This window comes from Culex quinquefasciatus, chromosome 3 (assembly GCF_015732765.1).
Source record: "Culex quinquefasciatus strain JHB chromosome 3, VPISU_Cqui_1.0_pri_paternal, whole genome shotgun sequence".
Classification (NCBI taxonomy): Eukaryota; Metazoa; Arthropoda; class Insecta; order Diptera; family Culicidae; genus Culex; species Culex quinquefasciatus.
Genome location: NC_051863.1, coordinates 8,426,592 through 8,444,059, shown reverse-complemented (window position 1 = coordinate 8,444,059; position 17,468 = coordinate 8,426,592). Strand labels below are relative to the sequence as shown.

Genomic DNA, 17,468 nt, shown 5'->3' with positions numbered 1-17,468 from the left:
GTGTTTCCCTTATCAACAGCATGTATGAATGCGCTGAAAAGATAAAACACCATGATTGCCAAAACAAGATCAGTTGCGAATAGGTAGCAGTCATTGGCCACCAACGGCGCCCGCCATGTCAGTTTGTAGATCTCGATTTTTAGGGACGGGAATGTTAGTTAGCGCAGGTTGCTACTAGGGCAGCTGATTTACTCTGTGCTTACACCCCACAAGCGCCAGGAACCTGAAAATTGGTTAGTAGGATAGGGTGTTTGGTCAGGATTCATCATAGAAGATGATGATGCGACCCAAAATCATAGTGTTTGTTGATAGGTATTATATTTTATTCTCAAGGCAAACAATCGGTTGCTGCGGATGAGACATTTCCCGTTTAACTGTTGTTAAATTTTAAATGAAATGGTTTAATCTTAGACAGCCGGCTGTGGAAAGATAAAACCAAATAATATTTATTTATAAAATGAGGTGTTAAACGCAATGCTGCAATGATAGCGTAGTCTGATTTTTAATTATATAATCATTTAGTTCATGAATTTGCAACGGAATAGACGCGACGAACTCAATCATCAAGTGCCTTCCGATCTTCTTTCTGTTAGCTAGATAAGGTATTGATTTTCGTTGCCTCTCGAGCTACGATGCTATGGAGAGGGCTTAACACACAAACAACCGACGTCGAGCCCTCCGAGCTACGGAGCTATGGGAAGGTCTTTTCAACACAAAAAGACTCGCGCACCACACGACGTTCTTAATGAATCAAAATAATTTTGCTGCGCGATAAACCTAACGAACTTAGATCATTTTTATCGAAAACTATATCACAATTCACGACAAAAATGCGAAACAAAAGGCACACACAAAAAAATCACTTTTCACTCCGAATATTTTTTTTATTACGACCACGCGCTCCCTTTGCCAATTATGCTCTGATGACGCTGCATTTTCGGAGGGTAATTTTCTCCTCGCAGCGCACAATTCACGACAAAAATGCGAAACAAAAGGCACACACAAAAAAAATCACTTTTCACTCCGAATATTTTTTACGACCACGCGCTCCCTTTGCCAATTATGTACTCTTTAATTTGGTGTATTTAAACTTAAAATATTACTTTTTTATCATTTTATTTTGTTCATACAGTACAGACATGATTATCTGGTGCCTCGATTATCCGAAGTTCGATAATCCTAAGGTTTGTATAAAACTCTGGATAACCGAATCATGAACATTTTTTTGAATTTAGATTTTATCTTTTTAGTTAAATGTGAGTAGTTGATTGCCTTACAAATTTCCAAATGCATTTTCTTAATATTTCCTCGCTGCAAGTTCAGCCTTGGATTTTAAATCTAAACCATTTTTAAGTAGTTTGTGGGTCGTACATGAGTTCAAGTTTAAAATGTTCAGAGAATTATGTCCTAACTATTTTTTTATGATTGATTGTTACAATTCATAATCCAAGCGAAAAATAGTAAAATACCATCAACATATTTTTTTCTGTACTGCATGTACCAATTAAGTATAACTTTATCTCTCAAAGTTGAAATTCAGAACATCATATTTTTTTGAAAAATTGAGAAGAAAAAAGAATTTTTATAATCTTATAAATAGAAAATTGAGAAGCAAAAATTTTAAAGCATTTTATCAATATTCGTCAGAGTTTTTCATTATAGTTTAATGAAAAAAAATTTGGATTATTTTCAAATACAACATTCATAATCATATTTTTTGAGGCTATACCAACACAGCAAATAAAGTAATAATCCAGCTGCGTGTAAAAGGCCTGGGTGTAAAATGAATTTTGCATTATTTTATGAAATTTTATGTAATATTACACCCTGAAATATGTAGCCCATCAGTATGCGAAACCTACTTGACCGAAATGTCAAGCTCATATATGCGTTTATCCTTTCAATTCTTCATCGGTCTGATGGCCGAGTGGGCTAAGGCGCCAGCCCTTACTGTTGGTGCTGGGTTTGAATCCCGTCGGTTGCAACTTTTTTTTTTTGTAAGTAGAAAAATTGTACATGCAGTGTGTAATATTAAGTGTTTATTTTGACGAAGGTGATGTGCATGCTTTTGCATGCGATTTTACCATTGGATTTTTTGCTGTGAATAGAAGGAAATAAAAGAAGAAATTCCTTATCCTTCTAAGTTTCAGTTTGATAAATAGCCTAAATATCTAAATTAAATGCCGCAATTTTCGATGAAGTTGTTGGAAAATACGTACAATATAGACACTAGAATGGTTGTAGAGCTTTTTTTTTTTTTTGAATGGCTTTTATAAACATATGACATACATACGTGATTCAGGGAACTAAAAAATACTTATCAAAAGAAAAAAAAATAAAAATATATTTTGCAAGCTGAGAAATTTACTTTTCATTTTCTTTTTTCGAATTTTACAAATTGGGCGAAAAACTTCTAGGTTGCAGCCTCTCAAATAATTCGAATCAATTTAAATGATTTTTACTAAGCGTCACCTAATTAACCTGTAATTTTCAACTGACAAAATATTGGGAACTATTGGTCTGATTCTCAATGTTGAAAAATGAAAGTAAACCTTTTCATTTAAAACATATATAAAAAATAAAATTAGATTTAATTTATTAAATTAAGAAAAAATGATTCTAAAACTTTTAAAGGATGACTATCATAAAGATGGCACAAATAAAATTAAACGAATCGATTTATTTGTGAGGATTGTTCTTTAAAAATTAATAATTTGATTTACAAAGCATCAGAAAGAAAATTGAAAGATTTTTTCTGTGCCATTCAATATTTTTGTGGGGTGCTATTCTTTTAAGATGCATTTAAAATGCAAAAAAAAATGCAATCTAACATTGGTTTTTACCGAATGCAAGTTAGATATTGCTTCAAATTATACTTTTTCTCATGTTTTTTTCCAGATTTTTTAAATTTTCTGATTATAAAATAATATCTCAGAAACCTGACACCATCACGCACTATGGTTCAGAAGACGTCTTTTTTATTCCCTTAACATTTAATTTTTTTGAAAATGAAAAAAAAAACTTCAGGGGTTTAATTCGTAGTGATAAAATGTTAAATAATCGAATCGGAAAAAAGGACTGAAAAACCCTTTCCAAAGATGCAGATACATACCCCTACAAGACTAGTACCCATAATTGTATGGTAATTTGTATGGAAAATCTAATGCTGCATAATGATTTTTTTTGTCCTAGGGAATGAATAGACAAAGTTTCATCCAAGTCAAAAAATACGAAGAAAAGTAGATTTAAGCAATTCTCTCAGATTTCGGTCATTCGATTTTTTTTTTGTATTTTTTAAATCCGACTGAAACTTTTTTGGTGCCTTTGGTATGCCCAAAGAAGCCATTTTGCATCATTAGTTTGTCCATATAATTTTCCATACAAACTTGGAAGCTGTCCATACAAAAATGATGCATGAAAATTCAAAAATTTGTATCTTTTGAAGGATTTTTTTGATCGATTTGATGTCTTGGGCAAAGTTGTAGGTATGGATATGGACTACACTGGAAAAAAATGATACACGGTTAAAAAAAATTTAGTGATGTTTTATTAAACTTTATATTACTAAAACTTGATTTGCAAAAAAAAACACTATTTTTATTTATTTTAATTTTTTGATATGTTTTAGAGGACATGAAATGCAAACTTTTCAGAAATTTCCTGGTTATGCAAAAAATCTTTGAATGAGTTATGATTTTTTGAATCAATACTGATTTTTAAAAAAAATCGAAATATTGGTCGCAAAAATTTTTCAACTTCATTTTTCGATGTAAAATCAAAAATTTGCAATCAAAAAGTACTTTAGTGAAATTTTGATAAACTGCACCGTTTTCAAGTTAATTCCATTTTTAGGTAACTTTTTTGAAAATAGACTCAGTTTTTCATTTTTTTAAATAAGTGCACATGTTTGCCCACTTCGGAAAAAAATATTTTTGAAAAGCTGAGAAAATTCTCTAAATTTTGCTTTTTACAACTTTGTTGACACGACCCTTAGTTGCTGAGATATTGCCATGCAAAGGTTTAAAAACTGGAAAATTGATGTTTTTTAAGTCTCACCCAAAAAATCCATCAATTTCCAATGTCGATATCTCAGCAACTAATGGTCCGATTTTCAATGTTAAAAAATGAAATATTTGTGAAATTTTCCGATCTTTTCGAAAAAAACATTTTCAAAATTTTCAAGTCAAGACTTACATTTCAAAAGGGCCAAACATTCAATATTACGCCCTTTTAAAATGTTAGTCTTGGTTTAAAAACTTTGAAAATTAGATTTTTTGGGTGAGACTTAAAAAACATCAATTTTCCAGTTTTTAAACCTTTACATGGCAATATCTCAGCAGCTAAGGGTCGTGTTAACAAAGTTGAAAAAAGCAAAATTTAGAGAATTTTCTCAGCTTTTCAAAAATATATTTTTCCAAAGTGGGCAAACATGTGCACTTATTTTAAAAAATGAAAAACTGAGACTATTTTCAAAAAAGTTACCTAAAAATGGATTTAACTTGAAAACGGTGCAGTTTATCAAAATTTCACTAGAGTACTTTTTGATTGCAAATTTGATTTTACATCGAAAAATAAAGTTTAAACATTTTTGCGACCAATATTTCAATTTTTTGAAAAAAATCAGTATTGATTCAAAAATTAATAACTCCGTCAAAGATTTTTTGCACAACCTGGAAATTTCTGAAAAGTTGACATTTTATGTCCTCTAAAACATATAAAAAAAATAGTGTTTTTTTGCAAATCAAGTTTTAGTAATGAATTTTTTCAATTCAATTCGGTTTTATTGGTGAATAATCAAGATACAATGAGTTATTTTGAAGTGCATAACAGAGTTTTGGAGTTCCTTACAGCTGTGTGTTGCATCATAATCCATTTAGGAACAATTATTTCTTTAACTAAGGCACTAGCAAGAGTAAGAAAAAACTATAAAAAAACTTACAGAAATTGCAAAGGAAAGGGGATAGAGGAAGAGAAAGCTTATATCTAGATCACAGGTTTTTATCCTTTGTAGATGTGTTTGATCATCAGTTCCCCAAGGGCCAGGAATTGTTCTGCCTTGTTCCGGCAGCTCCGAAACCGCGTCATCATCTCCCGCGAGAGCAAAGAACTCCGGCAGGGTGAAGAGATCTTCCCCGGTGACTTCTTGCTGGGCCGTACTGCCGCTACCGGCAGCGACCACGCTGGCGAACGAACGCCCCCAACCAGGAGGGAACGCTGAGTTTTCTGCTGGAACCGTACGCTGTCCAGCTGCAGGAACGGCTGCGCTCGTACTTCGCTGAGGAGGGTGGGACGCTGCTGCTTTTTTCTTCCTCTTTTCCTGCTCCTCGAGGTAGGCCTTGCGCGCGACGCATCCGCGGTAATTGCCGGTATGGTTGCCGTCACAGTTCGCGCACTTTACGCGCGGCTTGGTTTGGTCTGCCTTGTCCCCCAAGTCCGCCTTTCGTGGCAGTGCGCACGCCTCCGAGAGGTGTGACTCACCGCACTTCACGCAGCGGGGCCGGAGGTTGCAGTTCCGCGAGCCGTGGCCGAATTTCTGGCAACGGTGGCATTGCGCTACGTCCGTCGGGTTCTTGGTGTAAAACCGCCAGTTTACCCAAAAACCGTCCAACGTTTTAGTCCGCCGCAGGTCTTGGATCTTGACGGTGCCGCGGTCGAAGTACAACAGGTACAGTGTGTGTGTACCTGTTACCGTTGTCTTTCGCGAGAGCACTTTAATCTCCCGCGGTTTTATTCCGGCGTCCGAAAGGTGACCCTTCAGGTCGGAGATCGGACGGTCTTGATAACCCTGCAAGACGACCTTAACAGGGGCTTTCGGGGTTGAATGTGTAGAAGTTGAAGTTGCTACGCTTCAATTCTTCAAACACCAGGTCGAAATTCTTTTTGGTCAGTGTGATCACTTGCACTGCCGACTTACCGATTTTCAGACAATATCCGAGGCCTTCCAGCAACTCGTCAACATCGTCCGCTAACGTGTCCAAAACAAAAATTGGAGGTGGTCTACGTTCCGCTGGAGTGTTGTTCTTTTTTGACGTCGGCACTTTTTTCCGTGCACGACCATCATCGTCGTCGTCGTCGTCGGTAGTGCTGCTACCGTCAGAGTTGTTATTTTCTTCGTCGTCGCTCAGCATCTGGAACTCGTTCCTGATGGGGATGTTGGCGGATGTTGATGTGCCACTGGTCGTGGCACCGGAAGTACCGGAACGGGTTCGCACTGGTGATCTCGGAACATATCCGGGATGTAGTAACTTTTTATCGATTCCATCTGCGCTGACGCTCCCTGCGCGATGGCGGCCGACACGGCGTTGGTTTGTTTACCTTTTGCACACGGCCGGTAGACGAACTTCGCGGGTTTTTCGAGGCCGCACTCGAACTGCCACGGCCACGGCCGGCCTTTGGCATGCTGGAGAAGCAAACTCGCGGGTAACCACAATCAATTACGGCGAAAAAAATCGAAAAAACGATGGAGCACTGAGCACTAGCTGCATGCTCTCGTGCGTACACGGAGGGAGCTCTTTTAGTAATGAAAAGTTAAATAAAAAATCACCAAATTTTTTTACCGTGTATCATTTTTTCCAGTGTAGTCCATATCCATACTTACAACTTTGCCGAAGACACCAAATCGATCAAAAAATTCCTTCAAAAGATACAGATTTTTGAATTTTCATACATTATTTTTGTATGGACAGCTGCCAAATTTGTATGGAAAATAATATGTACAAACTAATGCGAAATTGTTTCTTTGGGCATACCGAAGGCACCAAGAAAATTTCAGCCAGATTAAAAAATACAAAAATTAAAATTGAAGAAAAAAGACCGATTTCGTAGAGAATTGCTCATTTGCGAAATCGTGGAAAACTACTCAGGATTTATAGAGTAGAAAATTATAAATTTCGTCAAGTTTTACTTACAGTAATGAAATTCGCACCAGCTGCTATTTTCTCATATATTTATCGAATTCAAACTTCATTATTCGCAAACTCTCCCGAGTGCCATGAATAATAAAACCACCAACTGAGCTACCACGGGGGCGGGCGGAAACTGCACATAAATTTACAATTCATTCTCCTTCGGTGTACTGGTGTATTTTTGTTGGTCTCGAGTAGGTGCAAATTTTTGAATAAAACGGTCCAAAATGGGAGTGTTCCCGGGCAGACGGTGATAACAAAATTCATGCCATTTCAATAACAAATTCTGTTAAAATAACAAAAAGTGTTATGGAATCTTCCTGAAAAATCCATTTCTGCATAATGGTTTAATAACGGTTTATGTTATCATAACAAAATTTGTTATTGGTCTGATATTGGTTGAAAGCCAAAACAACTTTGGAATAACATTTTTTGTTATGGAAAAATAACTCCAACTGTTATTGGGATGATTGGATTAGTTGTTAAAATAACAAAAAATAATAACAAAGATTTGTTCGAAGAATAACTAAAAATGTTATTTGTCTGTTATTACAATAACATTCCAATAACAAAAAAAATCATAACGACGAATAACAAATCTTGTTATAAATAACGTAAAATGTTATTGGCCTAGTATTTTCAAATATCAAAAAATGTTATTCCCAAGTTATTTCCGTCTGCTCGGGTTACTGCGCGTACCCGAGCAGACGGAAATAACTTTGGAATAACATTTTCTGATATTTGAAATACTAGGCCAATACCATTTTATATTATTTATAACAAGATTTGTTATTCGCCGTTATGTTTTTTTTGTTATTGGGTTGTTATTATAATAACAGACTAATAACACTTTTAGTTATTTTTCGAACAAATCTTTGATATTATTTTTTGTTATTTTAACAACTAATCCGATCATCCCAATAAGATTTGGAGTTATGCTTCCATAACAAAAAATGTTATTCCCAAGTTGTTTTGGCTTTCAATCAATATCAGACCAATAACAAATTTTGTTATGATAACATAAATTGTTATTAAACTCTTATGCAAAAATTGATTTTTCAAGAAGAATCAATAACATTTTCTGTTATTTTAACAAAATTTGTTATTGAAATGGCATGAATTTAGTTATTACCGTCTGTTCGGGTAGGGTAGGTCGTCATTTGTGAACTTTATAAGATTTGTTATTTTCCAGTTATTAAACTCAAGTCTTCGGAATCTTTTCGAATTCAATGAAGGTGAATGTAAAAATGAGATTGTCAAAATTTGCTTGTGTGAGTGTGTGTTTGTGACCATAAAAAAAAGTGCAGAGAAACGTCGACGAAATTACCATTTCACGGGACGATAAAAGTGAGCTCATTTCGAATTAAGGGTCCACAAAGCCCGTAAAAGAGTGACTTAATAAGTTTTTTTTTTTTTTCAAAGGATTTGGGAATCGTGTGCTGTTCTGGGGAAGCTTGGGCTTTTGGCACCGTATTGTTGGGTGGCACATTTTTTTATTAGGGTTGACGTGCTCGCGAAAATTGCGAATTGGTTCCTCGCATGACGGTTGGTTCACATTTTGAAGAGAAATTGGGTCCCGTAAAAAATATTGAAAAAAATAAGATTAAATCTCAAACAAATCAAAAGTAAACAGTTAATCTGACAGTTCATTTTCTTAAGTTCTAATCCTTGATATGTTTGACATCTGCTGCCAACAAAGAACAGCCCAATTTAGCTCAAGACATCCAACTCACAAGTTGGACAGTTCCAGGCACCCGAAAGCAAACCAGGTAAATCTCAAACCCAAAACCTGATTCCGAATGCCGATGAAAATCTGAGCCCGTTTCGAGCCACGTCCACCGGTCAATTCATTTTGGCGGCTGGTCAAATTGGTCCTGTCCCTGCTTTGTTGGGACGCCCGGGCACGAACCCAAATCTCGATCCAAGAAGCAGATTTCAGGTGAGGGTGGTAAACAAACAAATCGAAAATAGATTTTTCCTTCGATTTCATTTTCCTTTTCCCAGGTGAGCTGGCCCAACGACGTTGCGATCAGCTCAGCGGAATAGTCTTAAAGTTTTGGTCGGAGGAAAAGGCGTTCTAGCTTTGATGTCGACTTTGGGCCTTCAAGGAAAAGTGGACTGTTTTTCCGGGGAGAGGGGTGGTAATCGGATGAACACAACGTAAAGAAGAGAAAATCTCAATTTCAACAAAGTTAAACGAGATTGGCATTTTGTCAGACGATAGACGGGAATCATTAAAATGGTTCAACTGAAAGGTTTACGGGCAGTTCGTTTTGACAGAGAAAGAGATAACAAGATATGGACAAATTTGAGCAGCAGGATTTACAATTCACTGAAGCTGCCAATGAAAATTAAATTTTCTGAACTAATGAATCTTTCCACAGATTTATATTGAAGTTAAAGCAAAATATTGAAAACATTTTCATGAGATTTCAGCACTTAACTAGTGCTTGTTTTCTCTAGTTTTTCTAATCATAATTATCTTCCTTCTATATTAATCATCACCGCAACTCTCAGAGCGATGCACTTCAATTCGGAGTACATTAGCGAAATGTTGTTCAGCCACCGCACCGCAACATAAATTATTCAAAATCTGACAGCATAATGTCTAAGCTAATTTGCATACGACAGAGAACGCATCCATCTTCGCTCACACGGCCGTCAAATCCTTGCCAAACAGAGAAAGAGAGACCCCATACAAAATTTACCAAATTTGAAGCAATTTCAACGCAGCAAAATACAACAAGCACAAACCGATCGCCATTCCGAAGCGGATCGATTGCGTCCAAATGGCTTTAATTTGAGCGGTGTTTCAACAGGGAAATGAGCCAAGTCCGGGGAGGGTGGACTTGAACTTCCGGCTGTGCGTCCGGGTACGTCGGAAGCCGGAAGCTGCCGGCAACAGAACCAGAAGCAAAACAGGGCCTCGCGTAATCCGCATATCCATTGCAGCCAGCCAGCCAGCCGGCAGCCCGATGAGGAAGGGGAAACAAAGTCAAAGGAGGCCTCTCGGACGAACTGGGGCACTGAAAAGAACTCAATAGAAAGTTTGATAAATATTTTTTTAATTGAATCCAATTGCCCAAAAAAAATCAACTTTTTTTGAATATCGCTACAAAAATTATCACATATACATATGTTTATATTTTTTGGAACGTAATCCTCGATCTTCGTTGATTCATTTTATTTGAATGAAATTTTGTACACATGTTAAAGGCCATTTTTTAAAACAGGTGGTGGTGGTAGTTAATTTATTTCAGGCAGCTTTAACATTTATGTCATTCGCTGCCTTTTCAATACAGGACTCCATACAATTTTGCGGGTTGGTCATGCGAATGGTCGAAAATCCTTATATTTAGAAAGGATTTTCAAATCGATTTGGTTTCTTCCGTAAAGTTGTAGATTATGATGACTTTTCAGAAAAATAACAACACAGGGAAATGTTTCCATTTTTTTAAATGTCATTTTTTATTAGTATTAGTTTAATACCCAAAAAACTTTTTCTTAATTTTCTTCTTTTGATATAATCTAGTGAACCTAAAAAGGGATCTTTAACGTTTTAAGGCGGTACAAAATTTAAAACCGAAGGTATATTTTTTTGAAAAAAATATGATATTTTTGGAAAAAATAATATATACTAGCAAACTTAATATTTTAATAATATTAAAATTTAAAATAAACTGTGCAACCAAAAATTACTTTACACATTTGTTATTATAAAAAAGTTTTCAAGTTAAAATCAAGTCAAGTTAAGATAATTTTTTGATAAAATTAAAAAAAAAATGTTGAGTTTTTATTCGCAATTTTAAAATACGGTAATAAAAATTCCTACAATTTTCCTTTTTGACATTGTTGACCTTTAAGAGACATACCTATAGAAAAGCTCAAAATTTAATATTATAGAAAATATGTTCAACCCACTAATAAGATGATCAATTCTGATAATTTCATGAAGATATTCCACGATAAAATTGGTAAAAGCCAATTTAATAGAGCGTCCAATTTCCCGTCCCGGTAAAAAATTTCCCGGGAATTCCCGGAAAAAATATTTCCCGTTTCCCGGGAAATTTGTAAATTTCCCGGGAATTCCCGAAATACAAGCAGAAGTTTACATTTTCCTACCTTTTTGGCACCAATGTTTTGAAATTAAACAAAAAATAATAATTGGAGAACCTGATTTGATTTTATTTATTTCCATCTACTGTTTATATTGAACTAATCAACTTGTCTGTAAATTTCATGTCAAGGTTTAATTCAGATAATATTTATTTCTGAAGCATTCATCTCTAGGAATATTGTTTGCTTTTATGTTGGACCACAAAACTTACGCTGTTATGGAATGAATATAAACTATTTTATTTTTGACAACCTTTTTTAATGTTTTTTTTTGTAATATCTTTTGAAAATAAGATATTTACATCTTCTGACCAAGATCAACATTGAGATTTGCTTGACATTTTTTTTACCTTGAACATGTTGAATGGAAATTGAACTTATATAATAAAATTAAAAAAAAAAATAAGTGAGAAAAATTCGTTTCTAAGTATTCGAGAAATTGCAGACTGAAGTTATAAATTTATGAAGCACGTGAGCTACCAAGGGCGTAAGAGGGTTATATATGAAAAAATATCGTTGAATTTCAACCACTTTTAAATACTCAAAATTATTTTAATCTAATAAATTTATTAGACTGAATACCATATAACTAAAATCTTATCATAAAACCATGAAAAACCTTTAAAAACAACTTCGTATCATATGAAATTTACTCAAAGAATGGAACTATATTTCAAAAACTCGCTCCAAATATTTGAAAACTTTGAGTAGTGATTTCATGAAATAGTGTTTCAAGTTAAAAAGCGATAGGAATTAGATTTTTAAGGTAAATTCAAAGATTATTTATTTATTCACAACTTGAATTTGTTGTTTTTTTTTAACAAGAGACAAAATTAAAAGCAATTTTATGGTTGTGGAGCATAGATTTTTACTATCCAAACACTTTGATTTAAATAAATCCTTCTCAACAAAAAATACTAATAATATTTTTTATCATTTGGGACGAATTGAAAGATTTAATAATTAGAAAGTTTATATATTTTCTCAAAGTTGCATGATTTTTAACAAGTAGTCAAGCCATTAATTGATCCTCACACTCATTTTGACCATTAAAGTTGCTGTTCTATACAATTTCTTTGCAAAAGATTAATCAGAAACATGATTAGAATAATTTTCGTTAAATTTCAAATTTCCCGGGAATTCCCGGGATTTCCCGGGAAATTTGTTGAAAATTTCCCGTTTCCCGGGAATTCTGTAACCCCGGGAAATTGGACGCTCTACAATTCAAGCTTGAAAGTTACCATAGGCAAGGTGATCTGTAAAAATTTCTTAGCGTTTTTCGCAATACACCGAGTTGATTTACGGGTTGTTGAAATTGGGTGTGAAGATTCCAAAGACATACTCCTTGTGCATGACGATGCCCGATTTTGAAATTGTGGTTTTCTTAAAAAAAATTTGAACACTGACGATTTTTTATAAGAACATTCTATATTTTAACCATTTTTTCAAACCGATTTCATCATGCACACGAGACCGGTTTTGTCAGTCTTTACCAAAATTTTGTGCTCATTTAGTCAAAATTGTAATCAGATTTCATGGTAACCGTTTTTTGAAACCGCTTTTTTAATGGCTTTTTCTCGACAATAATGCAACCAAATTCCTTAAAATTAATTTGAAATTGATTAGGCCGATGAAAATATTTTAATTTTTTTCCCTTGGCTCTGGCCGGAGTCAAGGGGGCAAAAAAAAATATAAAAAAATTAGAATAACAAGCCATAGTCTCAACATTTGAATGCAAAAAGTGTTTTAAAATGCATTTTACACTAGATCAGTTGTTTTGCAAACATTAGTTTTCAAAAAATGTGAGATTTGACGATAGCAAAAATTTCCACGAAAAAAACTTTTTCGATTTTAAAGACCACAAATTTTTAAAAGTTCAAGAGATTTTTAAATCAACCCAAACATGCTAAAAATTGTACTTAACGAAGGGAAATGCATTTTAAATTGATGTCAGGTGATTGCACATAAATTTCCATTGAAAATTTGATGTTTTTAAAAAAACAATTTTTTTGCTCCGCTGATTTTTCGGGTCAACTTAGAATTGGTGGGGGTGACAAAAACTTTCAATAAAATTTGAACCAGCCTTATATTAATGCCCTGAAATTAGATATGAAAAAAATCGATTTGTGCACATATCAAGCCTTGACATTTTTTCCGATTTAATTGTATGTAACTTCTGAAGGGTGCCACTAATTGTCTGGAATTTGGGGTGATTACTTCGAAAACATATCCCGATTATGAAATTATGTTTTTAAAATGTTGGGGGAAAATGAGTTTTTCTTGGAGTCATCTTGTTAGTCCTCATTTTGAATCTCGCGATATTTGATTCAATTTGCATTTAAAAAAATGAAATCTTAATGATTTTTTTTTTTGCTTTTTTCTTTAAAATCATTTTGAGGAATTCATTTGAAAATATCCAAATCAAAGTGTTTATAGCTCTTTTAAAGGATTACTCGTCATTCTAATCATAAAAAATGCCAAATAATAAATAATCGACAGAAAAAAAACTTTCCGTGGCACCCAGCAGTGGTACGCAGCATGTTCCATCGACAACTCACTCTGGGAAGTGCGGCGGCAAGGGAAGCGGAAAGACGCAGACACTTCCGTTGGTGCTGCTGTTGATGCCCTCTGCTGCTCTGCGGTGCTTCCGGCCGACTGAGACTGTCTGTGGAGAGCGCCCCAGACCCCGACACCCCCCGCGGTGAGAGACTTTCTTCTTGTTCGGCCGGGACTGATGGATGTGCCGTGGTCGTACGGAGAGAGCATGCAGTCAAGAAGCCCATCGACTCTGAACCCATGAATGCATAATTTATGGACGGGAGGCACAGTTTATGTGGCAGTGCAGAGAGGCTGAGGACCATTCACAACAGTCGAGACAAGAAGCTGGTGGAGTGTTCTTGGTGCAAATGAGCAAATGTCAAATCGACTAAATGGTTAGGTGCTGATTATAATGACTGTTTTAGTTCATTTCAGTGAAAACTTTGAGTACAAAAAAAATGTTAAAAATACGCGGTTTTTTTTTTGTACACAAAACGTAATCACAATTTAAAATACCAAAAAAAACCTCAAGAACACAAAATTAAACCCACAACTCCCTGGTAATCACGCAAGCAGACACAGCCGCAGTCGACCGATTGCCGATTTGCTCGAGTGGAATTTAATTTAAATAAAGTAAGCAAAATCCGCTTTTGAACGAACCGGAGAAAAGGGAAAAAAACGTAAAACTCTTAACGGCCACCAAGGACCATGTCGTCGTCCTCGAAGAAACAGGTGGATTCCACCGACGGAATTACTTACCATCATTGTACCATCGTCCAAAATATCACTTCCTTTGGCGGTGGCCAACGGTTTGGTTCGCGCGCCGGAAAGGTTAGACTGGTTCAATTTTTCAGTGTTGGTTTATTGATTACCCGATCAGACGGTAATAACTAAATTCATGCCATTTCAATAACAAATACTGTTAAAATAACAGAAAGTGTTATGGAATATTCTTGCAAAATCCATTTTTGCATAAGAGTTCAATAACAGTTTATGTTATCATAACAAAAGTTGTTATTGGTCTGATATTGTGTGAGAGCCAAAACAACTTTGAAATAACATTTTTTGTTATGGAAGAATAATTCCAATTGTTATTAGGATGATCGGATTAGTTGTTAAAATAACAAAAAATAATAACAAAGATTTGTTCGAAAAATAACTTAAAATGTTATTAATCTGTTATTACAATAACAATTCAATAACAAAAAAATCATAACGGCGAATAACAAATCTTGATATAAATAACATAAAATGTTATTGGCCTAGTATTTTCCAATATCAAAAAATGTTATTCTGGCGTTATTTCCGTCTGCTCGGGTATTCCTGAAAAAAATAAGACTCAACTCAACTCAACTCAACTCAACTCAACACAACTCAACTCAACTCAACTCAACTCAACTCAACTCAACTCAACTCAACTCAACTCAACTCAACTCAACTCAACTCAACTCAACTCAACTCAACTCAACTCAACTCAACTCAACTCAACTCAACTCAACTCAGTCTATTTCAACCGCAATTCATTTAAAAACTCCGGTCCAAGGCGGAAAGATTTTTAAACCAGGGTCTTTTGAGGTTTAAAATAAAATTAATTGAATTTCCAACGAATTTCAGCCCTAAATCAATTTTAAAGGATTGATAAAGTAATTTCAAATATTTCAATGCTTTTAAACTATTACCAAGTTTGTCAAAAATGTCCCACGGTGTACTTTTCCAAGAAATTTAGAAAAAAAAAACGACAAGTTGAAGGGGCCTGTCATTTTGAGAGTCAAATTGATTTATTTAGTTGAGAGTCTATTGCAATTTTCTGATCAAAATACAGTGCAGACTCGATTGTCTGAAGGCCTTGGCAAATCACTCCGGATGAACAAAACTTCGGAGAATAGAATCACAAAAAATATTTATTTTTTGTTGTCTTATTTTTAATTGTTGAGCTCAAGTATGACCTTTAAACTAATCTAAAGTGATAAAGTATTGTTAGATTGAAGATTGCTGCCAAAATGGCGGATTTTTTTTCCTGATGTACAAAGTCCCATACAAGACTTCGGATAATCGAGTCTTGACTGTACTGTGAAAGACTCTAAAAGCATTTTTGACAATTTTTAATCACTTAAAGTTGATGTTTTCAAACCAATATATGAGCAACTCTCTACGAAATCGGCCGATTTCGACCATTTTAATTTTTTGTATTTTTGGATTTGACTCAAACTTTGTGAGGGCCTTCCCTATGACCAAATAAGCTATTTTGTGTCATTGGTTCACCCATACAAGTCTCCATACAATTTTGGCAGCTGTCCATACAAAAATGGTATGTAAATATTCAAACAGCTGTAACTTTTGAGTGAATTTTCTGATCAATTTGGTGTCTACGGCAAAGTTGTAGGTATTGTTGAGGACTTTTGAGAAAAAATAAGTACACGGACAAAAAAATTTGCAGATTTTTTGCTCAACTTTTTTAGCACTAAAACTCAATTTCCCAAAATAAGTATTTTTTGATTTTCGAGATTTTTTAATATGTTTTAGGGGACAAAAATCCGCAACTTTTGAGCTATAGAGAAACATGGTCAAAAAATCTGCCGCCGAGTTATGAATTTTTGAAAAAATAGTGATTTTTGGAAAAAATCAAAGTTTTAAGCAAAAACAAGTTTGACATTATTTTTTAATGCAAAATTGAACTTGCAATCGAAAAGTACTTTACAGATTTTTTGATAAAGGGCTTCGTTTTCAAGGTATAGCCACCGAAAGTTTGATTTTAGCGAAATATTTGCAGTTTTTCAATTTTTAAAAATAGTGACCATAAGTGACCATTTCAAAAAATATTTTTTTTGAAGAGTTCAGAAAATTTGCTATAAAATTGTCTAAGAGACATTGAAGATTGGACCTCTGGTTACTGAGATACAGCGGCTTAAAGAAAAAGAAACACGAAAATTGAAGTTTTCTAAGTCTCACCCAAACAGCCCACCATTTTCTAATGACGATATCTCAGCAATTAATGGTCCGATTTTCAATGTTAATACATAAAACATTCGTAAAATTTTCCGATCCCTTCGAAAAAAATGTTTTGAAATTTTTTATATCAAGACTAGCATTTTTAATGGGCGTAATATTCAATGTTTGGCCCTTTTAAAATGTTAGTAGATCCCTATTGAACTTATTCGCGTTCGAACAATACCATAGATTTTTTTTATATTTACAGTCGACTCTCTGGCTGTCGATCTTCTCGATATCAATAATTCTCCATCTATCGATTAATTCTTCAGTCCCTTCAATCTGCATACTTCAATTATCTTCATTCCTCCATATTTTCCCTTGCTTGAAGGATCTCTTCCTCGACGGTCCCTTAGATTCTGTTTGCTTTAAAAATCTCTTCCGGTTGTCAATAATTTCACTTTCGCATGGCTTGCATAGACATTTTTCTTGGCGAAACGAAGCTTTTAAGGGTGTTTGACATTAGTTTGTTTTTGTTTGATGGACGTTGCCATGATTCTCTCCCATAGCTGGGTATCAAGAAAAAAATATTTTCAATCGAGTCTTCAGTTTGCATCGTTCTGTAAACTGATGATTCTCTTCCTCGACGGTCCCTTGGATATTGACAACCAGAGAGTCGACTGTATTATCATTTTTATAATATTTTTATTATTGTTATATTTGATTTAGATTTTTATTAAAAAAAAACAAACAGTTTGTACCAAAAGTCAACAAAATTTTACAAAACAAACCGAATTTCCAAGATAAAAAAAAAATAAGTTAAGTATGAAAAAAGAAATCGAATCAGCCTACCCGCACCAGGTGGACGACCAGGGATTATTTAATCTCGCTGATTGAATTTCGCTACCCAGTCTGCGGCTTATCAGCGATGGTATTTGACTCCTCAATTAGCTTGGCCTGGATCCGACGATGATGTAAATA

At 34.6% G+C, this 17,468-nt stretch overlaps 1 protein-coding gene across 2 annotated transcripts in view; it reads left to right on the top strand.

Annotated features, from left to right (window-relative positions):
- Positions 1–17,468, top strand: part of LOC6045490 (dipeptidase 1) — a 416,070-nt gene that overhangs the window by 78,906 nt on the left and 319,696 nt on the right. The gene's annotated exons all lie outside the window — the stretch shown is intronic.